This window comes from Rhinatrema bivittatum, chromosome 8, assembly GCF_901001135.1.
Source record: "Rhinatrema bivittatum chromosome 8, aRhiBiv1.1, whole genome shotgun sequence".
Lineage (NCBI taxonomy): Eukaryota > Metazoa > Chordata > Amphibia > Gymnophiona > Rhinatrematidae > Rhinatrema > Rhinatrema bivittatum.
This window is the reverse complement of record NC_042622.1, coordinates 244,784,374-244,804,465: the sequence shown is the minus strand read 5'-3', so window position 1 is coordinate 244,804,465 and position 20,092 is coordinate 244,784,374. Positions and strand designations below refer to the sequence as shown.

The 20,092-nt window shown below is 44.0% G+C and overlaps 1 protein-coding gene across 1 annotated transcript in view; it reads left to right on the top strand.

Annotated features, from left to right (window-relative positions):
- ELL (elongation factor for RNA polymerase II) overlaps positions 1-14,506 on the top strand; it is a 528,830-nt gene extending 514,324 nt beyond the window's left edge. Inside the window, exons 13-14 of the transcript XR_003858420.1 lie at positions 13,966-14,146; positions 14,276-14,506. The gene's annotated coding sequence lies outside the window, so the exon portion shown is untranslated. The remainder of the gene's footprint in view (positions 1-13,965; positions 14,147-14,275) is intronic.
- Positions 14,507-20,092: the final 5,586 nt, after the last annotated feature.

Here is a 20,092-nt window from a genome sequence, read left to right as displayed (position 1 = left end):
TAGCATTAGCATGACATTATTTGCAGATCAAGTGGTATTCCTAACCACCTGCCCAGAAATCTTAATGTAAGCTTTTCTGACAGTCTTAACTTTGCAAATTAGAGTCCAACAGAGGGAGAAGAGCACATTTTGTGTAAGATGCCAGGTAATGAATTAGTGTTAAAGCTGGTGCACAGTTTAAACAGTTCACTAAAGCTGTGGTCCTTGGGGACCCCCCAGATAGGTTTTCAGGATATGTCTAACGAATATGGGTAAGATTTATCTGCATGCAAATATTTCTCATGATATTCATTAGGGGATATCCTGAAAACCTGACTGACTGTGAGGGGTCAGGGGCAGGAGCTAAAGATCAATTTGAGCAGCCTTGCACTACAGTCCTGACAGTTTAAATACTTTACCTGTCTCAGAGAGAGAGTTAGAAAAACAATCTGAGACCACATGTGGTGCTTAGACTAGTGGTCTCCTGGCTTGTTCAGGCAGGTCACCTAGTATTCCAATTCTCATGCTATCCACATTTCGGATTCCTCTGAATCCTGAATCTAAAGCAATCTGACTCTTCTAGCCTGGCCTGTTGGCAGTGATGATGGGTATAATACCCGATTACTGTTGAGAACACCTCTTGGCACAAGTAGGATATGCTGTCTGGTGTTGTGCAATATGATGGGCACAGCTGCCATTGCATAATGTGCCTGGCAGCAGTATCTTGTCCTGGCTCATCTACTAGAACAGAGCTGGCACAGCTAGCTTGTCCCTTTGCTAAATTAAACACTATGAACATGCACAGGTGCTAATACCCTTGTCCAAGGGTTGTTTGAACTCAACTTGGCATAACCTGCTCAGGGCCCAAATACAAACCCATCAGTGATTTATTGAGGAAAAGGAGTCAAAAGAATTTCCCATGTATATAGTGTATGGGTTTTTTTTATTTGTTTCTTGTTAGGAACAGGTACAATGTAATGATGAAAGTTTACACCTGTGTGTTTTTCCTGTTAAGAGAGCCATAGACAATGGACTTTAAATAGCTTTATGCTAACACTGTCCTTATCTGCCCTCATCTATCATATTCTTTACCACTTGTTCTTTAGCACTTTGATAGGCCGATTCAGTAAAGTCCGCGGGAGAGCGGACGAACGCCCGCTCTCCTGGCGCGCGCACCGGCCACTCGCCGTTGTGCGATTCAGTATTTAAATTAGGTGGTGCAGTAGAAACAGACAAAAGAAGGCGCTAGGGACACTAGCACGTCCATAGCGCCTCCTTTTAGCCCGGAGCGGCGGCTGTCAGCGGGTTTGACAGCCGATGCTCAATTTTACCGGCGTCGGTTCTCGAGCCCGCTGACAGCCACAGGCTTGGAAACTGGACGCCGGCAAAATTGAGCGTCCTGTTTTCGACCCGACAGCTGCTGGCCCATTTAAAAAAAAAATTTTTTAACTTTTTTTACCTTTCAGGACCTCCAACTTAATATCGCCATGATATTAAGTCGGAGGGTGCACAGAAAAGCAGTTTTTACTGCTTTTCTGTGCACTTTCCCGGTGCCGGCAGAAACTAGCGCCTACTTTTGAGTAGGCACTGATTTCTTAAAGTAAAATGTGTGGCTTGGCTGCACATTTTACTTTCTGTATCGCGCGGGAATACCTAATAGGGCCATCAACATGCATTTGCATGTTGAGGGTGCTATTAGGTGCCGCGGGTTGGACGCGTGTTTTCCGCCCCTTACTGAATAAAGGGGTAAGGGAAAATGCGGATCCAAGAGCAGGCTAACAGTGCGCTCCGTTGGAGCGCACTGTACTGTATCGGCCTGTGAGTAAATGAGCATCAGTGACGACCACTGCCTGGACTGGATAGGCTGTTTGATCATAAGAATATCAGTGCAATGCTGCATTAGACAAATGGTCCATCACGTCTACCATTCCTGTCTCTGACAGTGACCAGTTTGGGTCAAATAGAAGTACATGGCAGATCTTAGTGGGAAGATCTCTTCTCTTCTGCAAATGAGCAACAGGGAAGGGATCCTTTCCTTAAGATGGATTGGGTCCTTATGTGACCCTGATTGGACATTTGGAGATAGGATGCTGGCCTTGGACCATTGGTCTGATCCAACAAGGTACTTTTTATGTTCTTATGCCCAATTGACTCACCCTTTCCTGCCAGTGATCTTCCTCCCTCATTCTCTATCACTTTGGCTAGATGAGCATAAGTAATAAAAAGCCAGGTGCAATTTTGCCTGCTTATGATAGACTAATCCTATTAGGGACCATGAAGGTCTTTCATGTGACAGGTTCCAGATTCTGTCAGACTGATTTAGAGAGGGATCCATATGGGCAAAAACTGCAACTCCAAGCCCATAGCTGTCAATGGGTGTGAGGGAACATAGTGTCTTTCTTTTCCTGTTCCCAGACCCGCTGAAAGAAAATAACCCAAATATTTTGGTGTGTGACTGCAAGAACCGGAGCTGCGTTTTATTGAGTCTTGCTTGCTCCTCTCAGTGCTGACCTCTGGCCTTGTCATGGAGTTTAATGCGTTCTTTGCATTGCAGATCTCACATGCTGCAGTGAGGATACTATGATCTGGGATCACCCACCTCATGCTGCAGTGAAATACCTCACCTTTCCTAGCAGAACCACACGTTTGATTAGACTACGGGGCCCCTCTCTACCCAAATTTCTTACTGGTGCAATTCCATATTTTCCCTAGTTTCATCTATGATTTTCCCTTAATTTCTTTGTAGCTAGGGTTCCTCTGGGATTTGAATTCTATTAACTGTTTTTGCCTCCTAATCATTAATTTGATCTAATAAAATAAGTCGCTGCCTGTTTTTTCCAAGATAATTAGGGTTCCATTTGAGAGAAGGATACAATAGCCCTAACTTGTAAATATTTATTATATCTGAAAATTAAATCAGAGCAATGAATACCTCCTTGTTGGGGGTGCTAGTAAACACTGAATACAAACAGCTAGTAAGAGAATAATCTTTAGTCTTTTATTATAAGATATCTCATAATAGGAGTAGTGCAGTTTATGAAACAATGCAGATTAAACACCCAGCTCAGCTTTTCTGAGCAGTTACACTCGGTTATATGTCACTGCCCCTAAACTTATACACCAATGGGTTAGTTTGTTGTATCACAAAACAAGCCCCAATACCTCGGTAATCTGGGGAAAATACACAAATATCCAGAAAACACCACAGTGTTCCCCAGTAAAATTTTTAATGTTTGCAATCAAGATCACTATTACATTTGTTGGACCTTCATGGATACAACTTGATAAAGTGAACAACCTGTGTTTGTCCCTTTGGTCCACGTGTAATGTTTTATATATAAAATGAGAAAAATTGTTAGAAAAAAACTGAAAGGAGCAGCTACAAAAGTAAAAAATGTCCAAGAGGCGTGATCATTGTTAAAAAATACCATTCTAGAAGCACAGTCTAGATCAGTGGTTCTCAACCGGTGTGTCGCGACACACCAGTGTGTCGCCAAGCACCGGCAGGTGTGTCGCGGCTCCTGGTGTTCCACTGCCCCGCTTGTGCTTCCCTTCTCCCCAGGCGCGGGGCTGAAGAATGGAGCGACGCTGCGCGCCACCGCTGGAGGCCAGGCCGGCGGGGCTGAAGAAAGAAGAGACGCTGCGCGCCGCTGCTGGCAGCTGAAGAGCGGAGAGACGTGTGCCCCGACGCCTGCGGGGCCGAAAAATGAAGAGACCTGCGCGCCACCGGCAGCGGCTGAAGAGCGGAGAGACCTGCGCGTCGACACCAGTGGGGCAGAAGAATGAAGAGACCTGTGCGCCGCTGGCGGCGGCTGAAGAGCGGAGAGACCTGCGCGCCGATGCCAGCGGGGCTGAAAAATGAAGAGACCTGCGCGCCACCGGTGGCGGCTGAAGAGCGGAGAGACCTGCGCGCCGACGCCAGCGGGGCCGAAAAATGAAGAGACCTGCGCGCCACCGGCGGCGGCTGAAGAGCGGAGAGACCTGCGCGCCGACGCCAGCGGGGCCGAAGAATGAAGAGACCTGCACGCCGCCGGCGGTGGCTGAAGAGCGGAGAGACCTGCGTGCCGACGCCAGCGGGGCCGAAGAATGTAGAGACGCTGTGCGCCGCTGCCGACAGCTGAAGAGCTGAGAGACCCTGCGCACCACAGGAGGCGGCTGGAGAGACGTTGTGCACGCGGGAGGTCAAGCCAGAGGCAGCTGAGAAGTGGAGGCCAGGCTTATTGGGCCAAACAATGAGAAGAGGCTCCATGTGAGCTTGTGTGTCTGTGGTAGAATGGGTGCTTGGGTGCATGAGTGAGAGCTTTGTGTGTGTGTGGTGGAATGGGTGCGTGAGTGAGAGCTTGTGTGCCTGTGGTAGAATGGGTGCCTGGGTGCATGAGTGAGAGCTTGTGTGCCTGTGCTAGAATGGGTGCCTGGGTGCATGAGTGAGAGCTTGTGTGTGTGTGGTGGAATGGGTGCATGAGTGAGAGCTTGTGTGCCTGTGGTAGAATGGGTGCCTGAGTGCGTGAGTGAGAGCTGGTGTGTATGTGTGATAGAATGGGTGTCTGGGTGCGTGAGTGGGAGCTTTGTGTGTGTGTGGTAGAATGGGTGCCTGGGTGCGTGAGTGGGAGCTTTGTGTGAGTGTGTGTGGTAAAATGGGTGCCTGGGTGCGTGAGTGGCAACTTTGTGTGTGTGTGCGTGTGTTAGAATGGGTGCCTGGGTGCGTGAGTGGCAGCTTTGTGTGTGTGTGTGTTGGAATGCATGCCTGGTTGCATGAGTGAGAGCTTGTGTGCCTGTGATAGAATGGGTGCCTGGGTGGTGAGTGGCAGCTTTGTGTGTGTGTGGTAGAATGGGTGCCTGGGTGCATGAGTGAGAGCTTGTGTGTGTGATACAATGGGTGCATGAGTGGCAGTGTGTGGTAGAATGGGTGCCTGGGTGCATGAGTGAGAGCTTGTGTGTGTGTGTGGTACAATGGGTGCATGAGTGGCAGTGTGTGTGGTTGTAAGTGACAGAGTATGTGTGAGATTGTACGTAAGTGAGAGAGCATGTGTGTGATTGAGAGAGACTGGTCAGGGAGGTGACTGGTGTGTGTGTGTGAGAGAGAGACAAAAACTGGTCAGGGAGGTGACTGGTGTGTATGAGGAAGAGATACTAGTTAGGGAAGTTACTAGTCTGTATGAGACAGAGACTGGTTGTGACTGGTTGTGGGCCTTAAGGAAGAGGACTGTAAGGACATAGCTTTAGCAGCCACTGCTGCTTCTGGTGAGTGCTATTGGTCTGCAAGGGAAAGGAGTAGGAGAGTTGCTGGAGAGGGTAAGTAAAGGCAGCTTTTTAAGTTTATTTTTCTTGATTGACTGCCATTTTAATTATTGCGTATTATGTGATGTGTCTGCTGTTTTGAAATATTTTGATATTTAGACAATTTTTATTAATTTTTATACGTTTTTAATTGTTGGATGTTATTCTGTTCAGCTGTTTTGTAACATTTATTAGTATAGTTTTACAATTATTTCTAAGTGGGTATCTATAAAAGCTTGGCTTGCTCTGTTTTCCCAATAGGAGGTGTATTAGTGTTTAGGGCCTGGTTAAATATTTGTAGTGGTAAATTACTGTCTTTTCATAAGGAGGGGTATTGTGCCTGCCAGTATAAAGAGTTTGTTTTGCTTTTACTGAGATGTCATCAGATCCAGAATATCTTTTTTTGTATGGTGAGCTGTACGAATAATGCCCTAGTTCTGCTCTGCACCCATTTTTGGGGGTCGACGTGGTTCCTGAGGATGCAGAATGTATATTTACATTTTGTCCCGTGATGGTCACATGTTCAGTGTGTCACGCACTTGAGAACCATCTGTCAGGTGTGTCCCAGCCGAAAAAAGGTTGAGAACCACTGGTCTAGATGTATTCCACACATTAAGAAAGGTGGAAAGAAGACAAAACTATTACCGGCTTAGTTAAAAGGGGAGGTGAAAGAAACTATTTTAGCCAAAAGATCTTCATTCAAAAATTGGAAGAAGGATCCAACAGAAGAAAATAGGATAATGCATAAACATTGGCAAGTTAAATGTAAGACATTGATAAGTCAGGCTAAGAGAGAATTTGAAAAGAAGTTGGCTGTAGAGGCAAAAACTCACAGTAAAAACTTTTTTAAATATATCCGAAGCAGAAAGCCTGTGAGGGAGTCAGTTGGACCGTTAGATGATCGAGGGGTTAAAGGGGCACTTAGAGAAGATAAGGCCATCGTGGAAAGATTAAATGATTTCTTTGCTTCGGTGTTTACTGAAGAGGATGTTGGGGAGGTACCCGTAATTGAGAGAGTTTTCATGGGTAATGATTCAGATGGACTGAATCAAATCACGGTGAACCTAGATGTGGTAGGCCTGATTGACAAACTGAAGAGTAGTAAATCACCTGGACCGGATGGTATACACCCCAGAGTTCTGAAGGAACTTAAAAATGAAATTTCAGACCTATTAGTAAAAATGTGTAACCTATCATTAAAATCATCCATTGTACCTGAAGACTGGAGGATAGCAAATGTAACCCCAATATTTAAAAAGGGCTGCAGGGGCAATCCAGGAAACTACAGACCGGTTAGCCTGACTTCAGTGCCAGGGAAAATAGTGGAAAGTGTTCTAAACATCAAAATCACAGAACATATAGAAAGACATGGTTTAATGGAACAAAGTCAGCATGGCTTTACCCAAGGCAAGTCTTGCCTCACAAATCTGCTTCACTTTTTTGAAGAAGTTAATAAACATGTGGATAAAGGTGAACCGGTAGATGTAGTATACTTGAATTTTCAGAAGGCGTTTGACAAAGTTCCTCATGAGAGGCTTCTAGGAAAAGTAAAAAGTCATGGGGTAGGTGGCGATGTCCTTTCGTGGATTGCAAACTGGCTAAAAGACAGGAAACAGAGAGTAGGATTAAATGGGCAATTTTCTCAGTGGAAGGGAGTGGACAGTGGAGTGCCTCAGGGATCTGTATTGGGACCCTTACTGTTCAATATATTTATAAATTATCTGGAAAGAAATACGACGAGTGAGATAATCAAATTTGCAGATGACACAAAATTGTTCAGAGTAGTTAAATCACAAGCAGATTGTGATAAATTGCAGGAAGACCTTGTGAGACTGGAAAATTGGGCATCCAAATGGCAGATGAAATTTAATGTGGATAAGTGCAAGGTGATGCATATAGGGAAAAATAATCCATGCTATAATTACACAATGTTGGGTTCCATATTAGGTGCTACAACCCAAGAAAGAGATCTAGGCGTCATAGTGGATAACACATTAAAATTGTCGGTTCAGTGTGCTGCGGCAGTCGAAAAAGCAAACAAAATGTTGGGAATTATTAGAAAGGGAATGGTGAATAAAACAGAAAATGTCATAATGCCTCTGTATCGCTCCATGGTGAGACTGCACCTTGAATACTGTGTACAATTCTGGTCGCTGCATCTCAAAAAAGATATAATTGCGATGGAGAAGGTACAGAGAAGGGCTACCAAAATAAGAGGATTGGAACAGCTCCCCTATGAGGAAAGACTAAAGAGGTTAGGACTTTTCAGCTTGGAGAAGAGATGGCTGAGGGGGGATATGATAGAGATGTTTAAAATTATGAGAGGTCTAGAACGGGTAGATGTGAATCGGTTATTTACTCTTTCGGATAATAGAAAGACTAGGGGGCACTCCATGAAGTTAGCATGGGGAACATTTAAAACTAATCAGAGAAAGTTCTTTTTTACTCAACGCACAATTAAACTTTGGAATTTGTTGCCAGAGGATGTGGTTAGTGCAGTTAGTATAGCTGTGTTTAAAAAAGGATTGGATAAGTTCTTGGAGGAGAAGTCCATTACATGCTATTAAGTTCACTTAAAGAATAGCCACTGCCATTAGCAATGGTAACATGGAATAGACTTAGCTTTTAGGTACTTGCCAGGTTCTTATGGCCTGGATTGGCCACTGTTGGAAACAAGATGCTGGGCTTGATGGACCCTTGGTCTGACCCAGTATGGCATTTTCTTATGTTTTTATTTTCTTATATATTGATATGCTTAAATCTTCATTAGGGGCTACTGCTTTCAATCGAAAAATCCAAAATTGTTCCTGTCTATTTAAAGCTGATTGATTATCCCCACCTCTAGATGAAACGTTAATTGTTTCCAAAATAGTCCACCTGACGTCACGAAATTGATGACCTTTTTCCACACAAATCGTAACCAATGGAGCTGTCAGTTTCTGGGTCTTAATACAGCTTTTATGTTCAAGCAACTGTACCCGGATTTTTCGTTTTGTACGTCCAACGTAAATCATATTGCACGGGCACTGTAAAACATATACGACATTGGTGGAATTACAATTTGTAGGTTTGTTCAAAAAAACCCGGATGAAGCCAGACCGATCCCCTCAAACCTAGCTCGCACATCTCACAGGCGCCATAAGGGGCCATTCCCTGGAGCTTGTTCTTGGAACCCTTCTTCTATTCTTGGTTTCAAACAAGCCCTTACAACTTTGTCTCGTATGTTAGAATTTCTCGCAAACGCTAATAGGGGAGCTCTTTCAAAACCTGTATGGAGAGATAACATATTCCAATGTCTACGTAGAATATCAATTATATTCCATACTTTATTGCTGTAATGAAGAACACATGTCAAATCATTATTCTCATGGGTAGTTTTATACCCCAACAGTAGCTCTCTATTCGCAAATAACGCCCATTTATAGGTTCTTTTAATCACAAATCGGGGATAAACCCTTTCAGAAAACCTGAGCCACATGATTTTAGATTGTCTTAAATTCAGATAAGATGGAACACAGCCGTCTCAGTCAAAGAAACTGACTGATCGGAAGGCTATCTTTCAGTTTTTTGGGGTGACAGCTGAAATATTTTAAAAATTGATTCCAGTCAGCGATATTAGTATAAAGGGCCTCCACATCCAAGATCACTAATATACAGTCTTTGGGTAAGGATGCAATATTGTCAAGTAAGGACAACATTTGCGTCGTATCTTGCAAAAAAAAAGCTGTGTTTTGTACAAACGGCTTCAAAAAATGGTCCAAAAAATTCGATAAAGGTTCAAGGATAGATCCCCTACTCGCTACGATCGGGCACCCAGGGGGGCACTAGGATCCTTAAGAATTTTTGGTAAGTAGATAATACCGGGCATACAGGATATTGAACTTTCAATGCACAAACCTCTCGATTAGTTAAAAAGCCTATGTTAACACTCTGTTCAATGATCGTATTGATCTGTTTTTGAATTTCCAAGGTCAGATCTTCAGATAGAAGCTGGTAGTAAGTGGTGTCATCTAATTGTCGCCGGATCTCTTGAGTATATTTAGTGCGTCTCTGTATCACAATCGCACCGCCCTTGTCAGCAGCGTTAACTACTACATCGCGATTTTCGGCTAGTATTTTAATCGCTTGATGATGGGACTTGGACCAGTCCTGTGCCATACAATTTCTCTTAAAATTCTTCTCTTGTTCAAACATTTCAATGTCCCGTAGCACCAGCTGCATAAACGTAGCAAGGACTGGATCGATCAGACCAGGAGGAATCCATTTTGATTTCGGCGTAATCACTGAAGTATTCATTCCCATCTGATCACCAAAAAATACTTTAATCTGAAGAGATCTAAAGAACCGATAAAGATCAATCCTCATTTGGAAAGAATCATATGAACTTTCAGGAACAAAGGATAACCCTTTTTCTAATGCTTGATGAGTCACCTCATCCAGGCTAATGTCAGATATATTTAATATCGCTGTTGACTCCTGAACCGTGTTGTCAAACCTTCCCAATCCATTGTCTGGTTTCTGGATCCCTCCCATTCGCCGGTTCGTGTCTAAGAAAAATATTTTCCCGCCCGATTCTTGTTCTATTGGGGATATCCTAAAAAAGGATTATTGTTGTTATATATCTTAGACTGTCACACCGGTGCCTGACCCAAGCTGTCATTTTTTTCATTTTTCTCATTTTTTCATTTTTCTCATTGTTTTCGTCATCACTTGACGTCAAAGAGTCACCCGAAGAATCCTGGAAAGTGACATGAGGGCGCTTACTGCCACTCTTCTTCGCATTCCAAAAATAGACATGTTCAGATTTATAATCCAGCTCATCATGGCGAAACTTCTGAATTTTAAATTGTTTCAATTGTGTTCTAAATTGAGCCATAGATGTTTCAATTTGTTTGCATGAAGCTTCATATACTTCATGATTCGTAGATGTTTGTAACTGAGAAAAAGTAATCAATTTCGTGACTTTAGATGGACTATTTTGGAAACAATTAATGTTTCATCTAGAGGTGGGGATAATCAATCGGCTTTAAACAGATGGGAACAATTTTGGATTTTTTGATTGAAAGCAGTAGCCCCTAATGGTCTTAATGAGATGATTAATTGGTATTCCCTGATCTAATTGTGATAATTGATGACATCATGACGCTGCTATATGTTTAAAAGGAAGGGCCTCAGACGCCATGTTTAAAGGTCTACCAAAGAGGTATCAGCAAAAGGACTTGCTCGGGAAGCTAATGTTACCTGTGTTTGAGAGCTTGTTGAAAATTTATGAAGAACCTCCTGAAGCAGAGTAGTGATCAAAACATGGCCATGTCGGGGTTGTGATCAATATGGACACTTGAGTTAAGTTATGAAGGTTTTTTTTGCTCTCTTGACGTCATTTGAAATTAAGGTTTTGTGGCAACAGCCCGATATGGGACCTTCATGGTGATGGGACTTAATTTTAAAGAAATTACAAAAATAAAAAAAATGAAGATTTAAGCATATCAATATAAAAACATTAAAAGTGGACCAAAGGGACAAACACAGCTTGTTCACTTTATCAAGTTGTATCCATGAAGGTCCAACAAATGTAATAGTGATCTTGATTGCAAACATTAAAAATTTCACTGGGGAATACTGTGGTGTTTTCTGGTTAGTTTGTTGTATAACATTTTCCAACTGACATTTTCTCTTATATATGTTAGAAAGACTGGATATATATAAGTCGTATGATTTCTTGTAAATTGAGCCCAGAGGCAGAAATTAAATTTGATGCTGACCTTTAACATACTGGTTAACCTTTAGTTTACTTTTTAGCATTTCAACAGGCTTGGCTATTTTTTTCAAGTCTGATCAGTGCAATCTCATTGTGCTGTAAATATCTTTCTATTTCTTCACCCCCACCAAACTAGTCTGGCTTCATAGAAAACCATCTCAAAGCACCCTTATATTCCCCGCCCCCCCCCCATCATATTTAAAATGACAATAGATGTTTCAAGCTTTAATACTGCTAGCTTCCATTATTCCGTGTCTTAGGTTGGTCCCATGCAGGCCCAGCCCATGGAGCAATGGGTTAGGCTAGAACTCTTACCCATCATATGGGGTGGAGGATCTGGGTTAGTCACATGTTAGCTGAGGCTGATCTGTAATATTTGGAATTTTTTGTTTATCCTCCAAAGGAAGAATAAGAGAACAATAAGTTTCTGTGATTTTTCCTGGCACTGATGTCAAACTCACTAGTTTATAGTTTCTTGGATCATCCCTGGAGCACTTTTTAAAGATCGGGGTTACATTGGCCACTCTCCAGTCTTCAGATGCAATGGACAATTCCAACAATAGATGACAAATTACCTGTATCAGATCTGCAATTTCATTTTTTAGTTCGTTCAGAATTCTGGGGTGCATACCATCTGGTAAGGGTGATTTTCTACCCTTTAGTTTGTCAATCTGCTTTATCACATCTTCCAGCTTCATCTTGATTTGTTTCAGTTCTTCTGGCACAAGTTTCTCCCCAGCATCCTCTTCAGGAAACACTGATGGCCTTATCTTCACTAAATGCCCCTTCTAGCCCTTGATCATCTAATGGTCCAACTGACTCCCTCACAGGTTTCCTGCTTCAGATATAATTTTAAAAGTTTTTATTATGAGTATTTGCCTCTAAGGCTAGCTTTTTTTCAAATTCTCATGTAGTTCACCTTATTACTGTTTTACATCTAAGTTGCCAATGATTATGCTTTTTCCTATTTTATTCAGATGGATCCTTTATCCAATTTTCTTTTTTTACGTTTGGGGGGTTTTTGGCTATTGCACAAAGTCTGAGGGATTCCTGCACCTGAAAAAATATATAATGCACACCTAATACAGTTTTGTACAAATTTTGCCACCATTGGCTTTAAATCTGATGAAAAGCATTGATGGCTCTTATGAAAAATGTGAAGGCTCTTTGTTTTCTGCACTATTATTTAAACAAAAATACTGGATTGCACTGAAATGCAGAATGATAATTTGCAAAAAATAGTGTTGTTTTGACAAATGTGCAGAATTTTGCAGAATTTAGAAAATGTGTGCGCAGATTGTTTAACTTTTTGATTAGAATTTTCAATCTTTTTGCACAGAATTCCCCCAGAAGTAGACAGTCTTGTCCTCAGACGAAATATCTGCTGCCTGCATGCCCTTCTGCAAATGGCTTGAACCAAGACAAGCCTGGTCCTTATGAACCCTCCTTCAGCATTAAAATGTCTTTTTTCTCTTTCTTCTTTGTCCTTCAGCATCTGCTTTGGTCGCCTGTGCCATTTCATGAAAAGGCAAAAGAGATTAGGGTGGTAATGGGTGAACATTAGAGATGTGAACCGGAATCTGTTCGGATTCCGGTTCCGATTCACATGTGGTTTTTTTTCATCTAGCCCGATAGCGGTTTTGTTTATCGGCTGCACCCGAGCCAATAAGCAAAAAACCCACCCCGACCCTTTAAAACTAATACCTTAGCTTCCCCCACCCTCCTGACCCCCCCCCCAAAAAAAAACTTTTTACAGGTACCTGGTGGTCCAGTGGGGGTCCCTGGAGCGATCTCCCACTCCCAGGCCGTCGGCTGCCACTAATCAAAATGGCGCTGATGGCCCTTTGCCCTTACCATGTGACAGGGTATCCATGCCATTGGCCGGCCCCTGTCACATGGAGGGAGCACTGGATGGCCCGCGCCATCTTGTGCTCCTACCATGTGACAGGGGCTGACCAATGGCACCGGTAGCCCCTGTGACATAGTAAGGGCAAAGGCTATCGGCGCCATTTTGATTACTGGCAGCCGATGGCCCGAGTGCAGGAGATCGCTCCCGGGACCCCCACTGGACCACCACCAGGTACCTGAAAAAGTTTTTGGGGGGGTCCGAAGGGTGGGGGAAGCATAGGGATTAGTTTTAAAGGGTCGGGGTGGGTTTAGGGGTTATTTTTGTGTGCCATTTTTCCCGCCCTCCCCCAAAACGATAAGAGAACCCCCACGATCAATATTGTGGGGTTTTCCTATCGTTTTGGGGGAGCCCCCGATTTCTGACTATTTTGAAAATATCGTCCGATTATTTTCAATCGTCCGAAGCCCGATTCACATCCCTAGTGAACATACATTATCAGAACACAGTTTACAATTATCTCTTGCAGGCTAATAGCATCTTATATTGAAAGAATGATAGTTAATGAATGTAAAAGTATTTTGAGTTTCTCTGGATGGCACATTTAACAATAGCAACATCTGATGCCAGTGTCTGAGCAGGACCCCAGCCAGTCTGTCATTATCTTTGTTTGGTATTGTCCAATTTCGTCTTTAGGCCCATGCCTGACCATCAATGACCATCCCCGACCAACAGCCCATGCCACATATCCGGGTTGCTTGTAGCACAACGGTCCATGAGGGAGTGCACAGCTCTGCTGCTTAACACCCAGGACTCGTCCAGGATACTGTGTGGGTCCTAGCTGTCAGCTACCATGCAGGAGCAACAATGTGCAAAAAGCCACCTGAACCACCAATGTCTTCAGGCAATGGAAAACTGGAATGGCAGGTCTGGTGCGGTAGGTGTCTAGTCACAACTGGATGCCAACCATGGTGTGGGCTGCACAATTGACTCTCCTTCCACATTTGTGCACCATTCTTGATGGTTCCACAAAGGGAAAGGGAGATGGACAGTCTATTTTTATGCTCCCAATTTGCAGTTCTTTATTTTTATTTTTCTTTTGCAGGTGGGTGCATCTTGCAGTTTGCAGAAATTATGGTTCTGCTCCTGCTCTTCCTTCTGATGTAGATGTTTCCCTCACTCGGATGCCTCGTTTTAATGCTGCTTCCCCTAGTTGGACACTTCATTTCATTTCTGCAATCGCTTGCCCCACTGTCCCACCACCAGCGTTAGTCTTCTCTCCTTCTGTGAGTATTTACGTATCACCATTTCTGTGCACTGTTCTTGCTGCTTCCAAGATGGGCACAGGACATTCTATCTCTTTGCTTCCAATTTGCATTTCTCACTTTAATTTTTCCTTTTTTTTTTTTTTCCAGGTGGGTGCATTGTCAGCACTCATTGCTGCTGTTTGTAGCGATGCTGGTTCCACGCGTGCTCTTTCCTCTGAGCTTTCTCCAGATGGGGATGCTTTGTCTGCTTTGCCAGGCTGTTGGCATGTCTCTTGAAATGTTTCTCATTGATAACAGTTTTGGTCCTTTTAATAGTAAACTGTTGATGCAACCTTCATTTTATCAAAATTCGAAGCTCAGTAAACACTGGTAAAATTTTATTTGTGTTGTGTGTTGTTTTTTTTTCTGGTTGGAAATGGGTCAGGGCTCTGTCATCTTTGGGCCAGAGGTTTCCGTCTGCCTGGAAACCTTTGCCCCAAAGATGACAGGCCCGTGATAAAAGGGAGTCATGGGCCCAGCATCCTCAAGCTAAAGATTTCCTCTGGAAACCACTGGCTCAAAGATGACCGGTCCCATGATAAGAATGAAGCTCTGACAAAGAAGGAGAAGAGTTGTTTATACAAATATCACTTTATTTAATAACATTTAAGGAAACAGCTATACGGGCATAGTGTCTATTTCTTCTGGCATCGGCTTTCATCTTCCTGACAGTGTGCGGGGATCTAAGAAGAGACAAATGTTGGAGTTAGAACACAATCCCTGCCACGTAATTCTCCCCACCCCTATCAACACTTTCTCACCCCCATGGGTAAAAATGTACCTCCAAAATAATCTGAAATGACCTTGCGATGGAGCTCATTCCCCCGAGCAGCGCTATGTCCCTCTGCAGCTGGTGCACCTGTGTGGCTCGAACCCCAGGTCCAGATCCATGTTGTGCTGCATGCTCCACAATACTGTGGAGCATGCAGCACACCACGATATCGGCAACTTTCTCTGGTGAATATGGTAGAGCACCTCCAGAGCAGTCAAGGCAGCAGAAATGGGCTTTTCCAAATGCACATGCCATGACTGTCCTGGTGCTTGTATACACCTCGTTATAGTGGATTGCTTTTTCATATGTGGCACAGACAGGGGTGTGAGAAGCCATGCTTTGCAACCATAACGCACAAAGAAATAATCCATTAACTTGCAGTGTGCCAAGCCATGCCATTCCATCCAATAACAAAAATGTGACTGAGCCAATAAGGAATGTGTGGCACCACAATAAAGCATGCTGCTGATATCCACCTCTGAGAGCTTACATATATAGCAGGATGGTATGCACTTTTGACACCATATACCAGAAAGTGTGTACTATTCTGCTTTTGGTACCCACTCAAGAGAGTTTCAATTTGACTTTTTAGGTTATGCTTTTGATACCTGCCCCAGAGAGCTTATGTGTATAGAGGCATGGTATGCACTTTTGACCCCATGCATCAGACAGTGTGTACTGTTCTGCTTTTAGTACCCATCTCAGAGAGCTTACTATTGATTTTTAGCTTATGCTTTCATTTACCTTCTATTTCAAACTTACCCAGCAGCCAGCCTCCACCGCATTTCATTTGCGTGAGAGAGAGTGTGACTCTCTATTTATCTACTGCTGTAAGAGGGGCACTTTCACCTCAGGGTGGGTTGGGGGATGTTACATTAGAACATAAGAACATGCCATACTGGGTCAGACCAAGGATCCATCAAGCCCAGCATCCTGTTTCCAACAGTGGCCAATCCAGGCCATAAGAAACCTGGCAAGTACCCAAAAACTAAGTCTGTTCCATGTTACCACTGCTAATGGCAGTGGCTATTCTCTAAGTCAACTTAATTAATAGAAGGTAATGGACTTCTCCTCCATTGGTCTGCCTAGGGCACTACAGACCCTTGCACTGGCAAGATCCAACCCTTCAGATGTTAGAAGGTAGGCTCCTCAGAGGGCTTGGATCTCCCTCTCTCTCTGATGGGAAACAAAGGTTTCTACTCCTGCTGGTAAAAAAGTCCCAAGAAGTTTCCAAAATCCAAAACTTTCTCTTCTTTCTGAGTGGGCAAGAACTGGTGGCAAAAGAATTCTAAGACAACCAGAACAAAACTCACCCCAAAAAATATTGCTCTCTTCTTCTCTGGCAGGTCACTGTTGTCCCTGCTTAGCTGAGCAGCAAGGAATAACCGCACCTTTTCTTGGCCTCCTAACAGAGGTGAAAATCCTCCTTAGGCAGGTCAAATTCTTGTTGCAAACTGTTGAAAGATTTTAACTCCAAGTCACCACCCCACGTTAAGTATATTCCCTGAAAGAAATTGTCTGGTGTTCCCATTTCTATTGAAACTTTGAAAGTCCTTCAGAGTCACAAAGAAGACTGATTCTCAAATGAAGAAGGTAAACATTCTCTCTACAGTTTGATACTTTCTGCCAGAAGGAAATCACTTGGTGAGAAAAATGTGAAGAATCTTTGTTTCCTGTATTATAAATTACATGAAAATACTGGATTGCACTGAAATGCAGAATGATAATTTGCAAAAAAATAGTTTGACAAATGTGCAGACTTTTTAATTTTCTGATGCAGAATTTTCAGTCTTTTTGTGCATAATTCCCCCCTAAATGGACAATCTTGTCCTCAGATGAAATATCCGCTGCCTGCATGCCTTTCTGTAAATGGCTTGAGCCAGGCCAGCCTGCTCCTCATGAAACCCTCCTTTCTTCTTCAGCAATAAAATGTCTTCTTTCTTGTTCTTTGTCCTTCAGCATCTGCTGCTCTAAGCCTTTGGCTTACATGCAAAATGTATCAAACCATCAAAAAAAAAAAAAAAAGTAGAGAAGCACCTACACATAGCATTAGACTAAAATGGACACCAGAAATGTGACTTCACTTTTACTCCTGCCCTAATGTTAAATTTTCCACATTAAAAGAACATGTGGCAAACTGTCTCCCCAGTAATGCGGCTCCCTGCACTGCCGTGTAATAACCAATGCCCTCATTTACAGTGGATGTGCCTACACCCACACAGGGCCGGTGCTAGCATTGCAAACAATTACTGTGCTGCCCCCCCCCCGACGATTCATTCAGTCTCTGTCCCAGGCCGGTCAAATAAAACCCAGCTCCCTCCAGCAGTCTAAGGCCTAGATTCATCATTCAGTTAGCGCGCACTAACCCCGAAAAACGAATTTTCCTGAAATTTCAGGAAAATCCGTTTTGTTTTTCAGGGTGGCCGAACCAGAATGAATGCACATCCCTTCTTCCTCTTCAGCTGCCGGCAAATTTGGCTGCATTGACAGCCCTGCGGCATCTTCTCTTGCTGCCCCCCCCCCCCCGTGTGCCGCCCTGTGCAAATGCACAGTATGCACACCCGGTCCTGCTGGGCCTGCATTCATACTAAGTATACTGTGCCTTTATTAGCATGGGATTCTTTTGTGCTAAAACCCATATTACATACTTGGGTTTTAAGATTAGTGCTGGAAAAACACTGATGGTAAACTGAACGAGGCTTATTCCATTGGCTCCCTTGTGCTTTCTAATTTCAAACAGCCCACTGCACTCCTGTGCACAGGGCTCAATGCGTGATTGAACGTGTGTTTTGGACACATGTCCACAACCCCCAAAGCAAAATGGGGGTTAGTGTGTTCAAAATGCACATCCAGATAATAGCGCTCGTCACATGTTAAGTTATCATCTCTTCCCCCCGAATGCAAAAAAAAAAAAGGTGCACCCGTCAAGTACATTTTTACTTGCCAAAATTAACACCTGCCCCAAGTAGGCGTTAATTTTGGAGGAGCCCAAAAAGTGCACAGAAAAACAGAAAATACTGCTTTTTTTGTATTTCCTTCAACTTAATATCGTGACAATATTAAGTTGGAGGAATTAAAACAATTGGGTGCCGGTGGTCAGGTTAGGAAAAAGGTCCGCTCTAAAATTGAGCATCTGTTTTTCCTAACCGGCTGACAGCCACCTCTCCTGGGCACTCGCTGCCAAGGAAGCGCTAAGGGTGCATAGTTTCCCCCCGTGGATTATCGCGTGTTAAGGGAGTGGGCCCTCAATCATGAGCGCCCGTTAAACGCGTGCCGACGTTGCATCGGCCAGAAAGAAAGGATGCGCGCTGTTGGCCTCCTCTTGTGCCTTAAGGCAGTGGTCCCCATCCCTGTCCTGGGGGCCCACCAGCCAGTCAGGATTTTTAGGATATCCGCAATGAATATGCATGAAAGAAAGTTTGCACAGACTGCCTCCATAAGATGCAAATTTTCTCTCATGCATATTCATTGCGGATATCCTGAAAACCCGACTGGCTGATGGGCCCCCAGGACAGGGTTGAGGACCACTGCCTTAAGTAACTCAGACTTACCGGCCGATACAGTACAGTGCGCTCTGGTGGAGGTGCACTGTTAACCTGCGTTTGGACGTGCGTTTTCGACGCGCTAGCTTTACCCATTATTCAGTAAGGAGTAATAGCGCGTCGAAAACGCACGTCCAACCCCCTCGAACCTAATAGCACCCGCAACATGCAAATGCATGTTGATGGCCCTAATAGTTATTCCCATGCAATTCAGTAAGTAAAATGTGCAGCCAAGCAGTAAAAACTGCTTTTCTGTATACCCTCCAACTTAATATCATGGTGATATTAAGTTAGAGGTTCCAAAAGTTAAAAATAATTAAAAATAAAAAAAATGTAAAATTGGCTCGCGGGTTGAAAACCGGACGCTCAATTATGCCGGCGTCCGGTTTCCGAATCCGTGGCTGTCAGCGGGTTTGAGAACTGATGCTGGCAAAATTGAGTGTCGGCTGTCAAACTCGCTGACAGCTGCCGCTCCTGTCCAAAAAGAGGCGCTAGGGACGCGCTAGTGTCCCTAGCGCCTCTTTTCACTGTGGGCCCTCAGTTGCATGCGGGCCGATATTAAATAACGCGCACAGGAGAGGGGGCACTTGCCCGCTCTCCTGTGACTTTTACTGTATCGGCCCGCTAAAGAAGTGGAGAGGAAGACAGCAGGAGAGGAACTTGAAGCAGAAAGTGGGTGAGGGAGGGGACCTTGCAAAGAAAAGTAGGTAAGGAGGGAGCTGAGGTGGTATGAGGAAACCTGGCCCCCAAACAGAGGAGCGGAATCTGTTACGGGTGGAAGGAACAGAAGGGTGAATGAGAGAGGTCTAGGGCAGTAGTTCCCAACTTTGTCCTGGCCTCCCGCCCCCCAAAGCCAGTCAGGTTTTCAGGATGTCCCCATATCTCTCATGCATATTCATTGTGGATATCCTGAACATCTGACCGGCTGGGTGTCCTCAGGCCAGAGTTGGGAACCACTGGTCTAGGGCAAAGATCAGAGCTGCCACATTCCCGGTTCAAGGAAAGACACTTTTTGGCTAGTCTTGGTCTTGAATTTATGTTCCACAGCAGTGTGATATTTGTAGGCTCTGCTTCTCCTATTGAAAGCCATGGTCTAGGTCCCGTAATGCAAGATCGGTTATCAGAAATGAGACTCTGTGCTCTCAACTCTTTCTCTGGCCACTGGATAATTAGGCAGCTCGGTGATGATAAAAGAATAGTACCTTATACACCTTTAGCCCCTTTTTTTTAAATCTAGCAAATCCTAGCTCTTCCCAACTGTGTCCTATATATACTGCCATTATATTTCTTTTCCTGTGTAAAAAACAGGACGCTTACAGGATCCTGTTCGTTCTTAAGCAGAACATTATTTTCTTTAAAATAAACAAGACGGCAGGATACCCGATCTCAGCTCTGAAAACGTGACAAAATCATCACTCTACCCTCCCCACCCCCCAAATGCAAGAATTGCAGCCAAGGGCTGCAAAAGAACAAAATGTTCTCTGCAGAGGGACGCGCAATAATCGGACCTGGCAAACCAACAATTAGCCATGGAGGGCCACGATGGAAATTAACTAGCCCGCCCCCCTCTTTGTCAAGCTGAGAAGGAGCGGAAAGGGGGCGTGGCCGGGG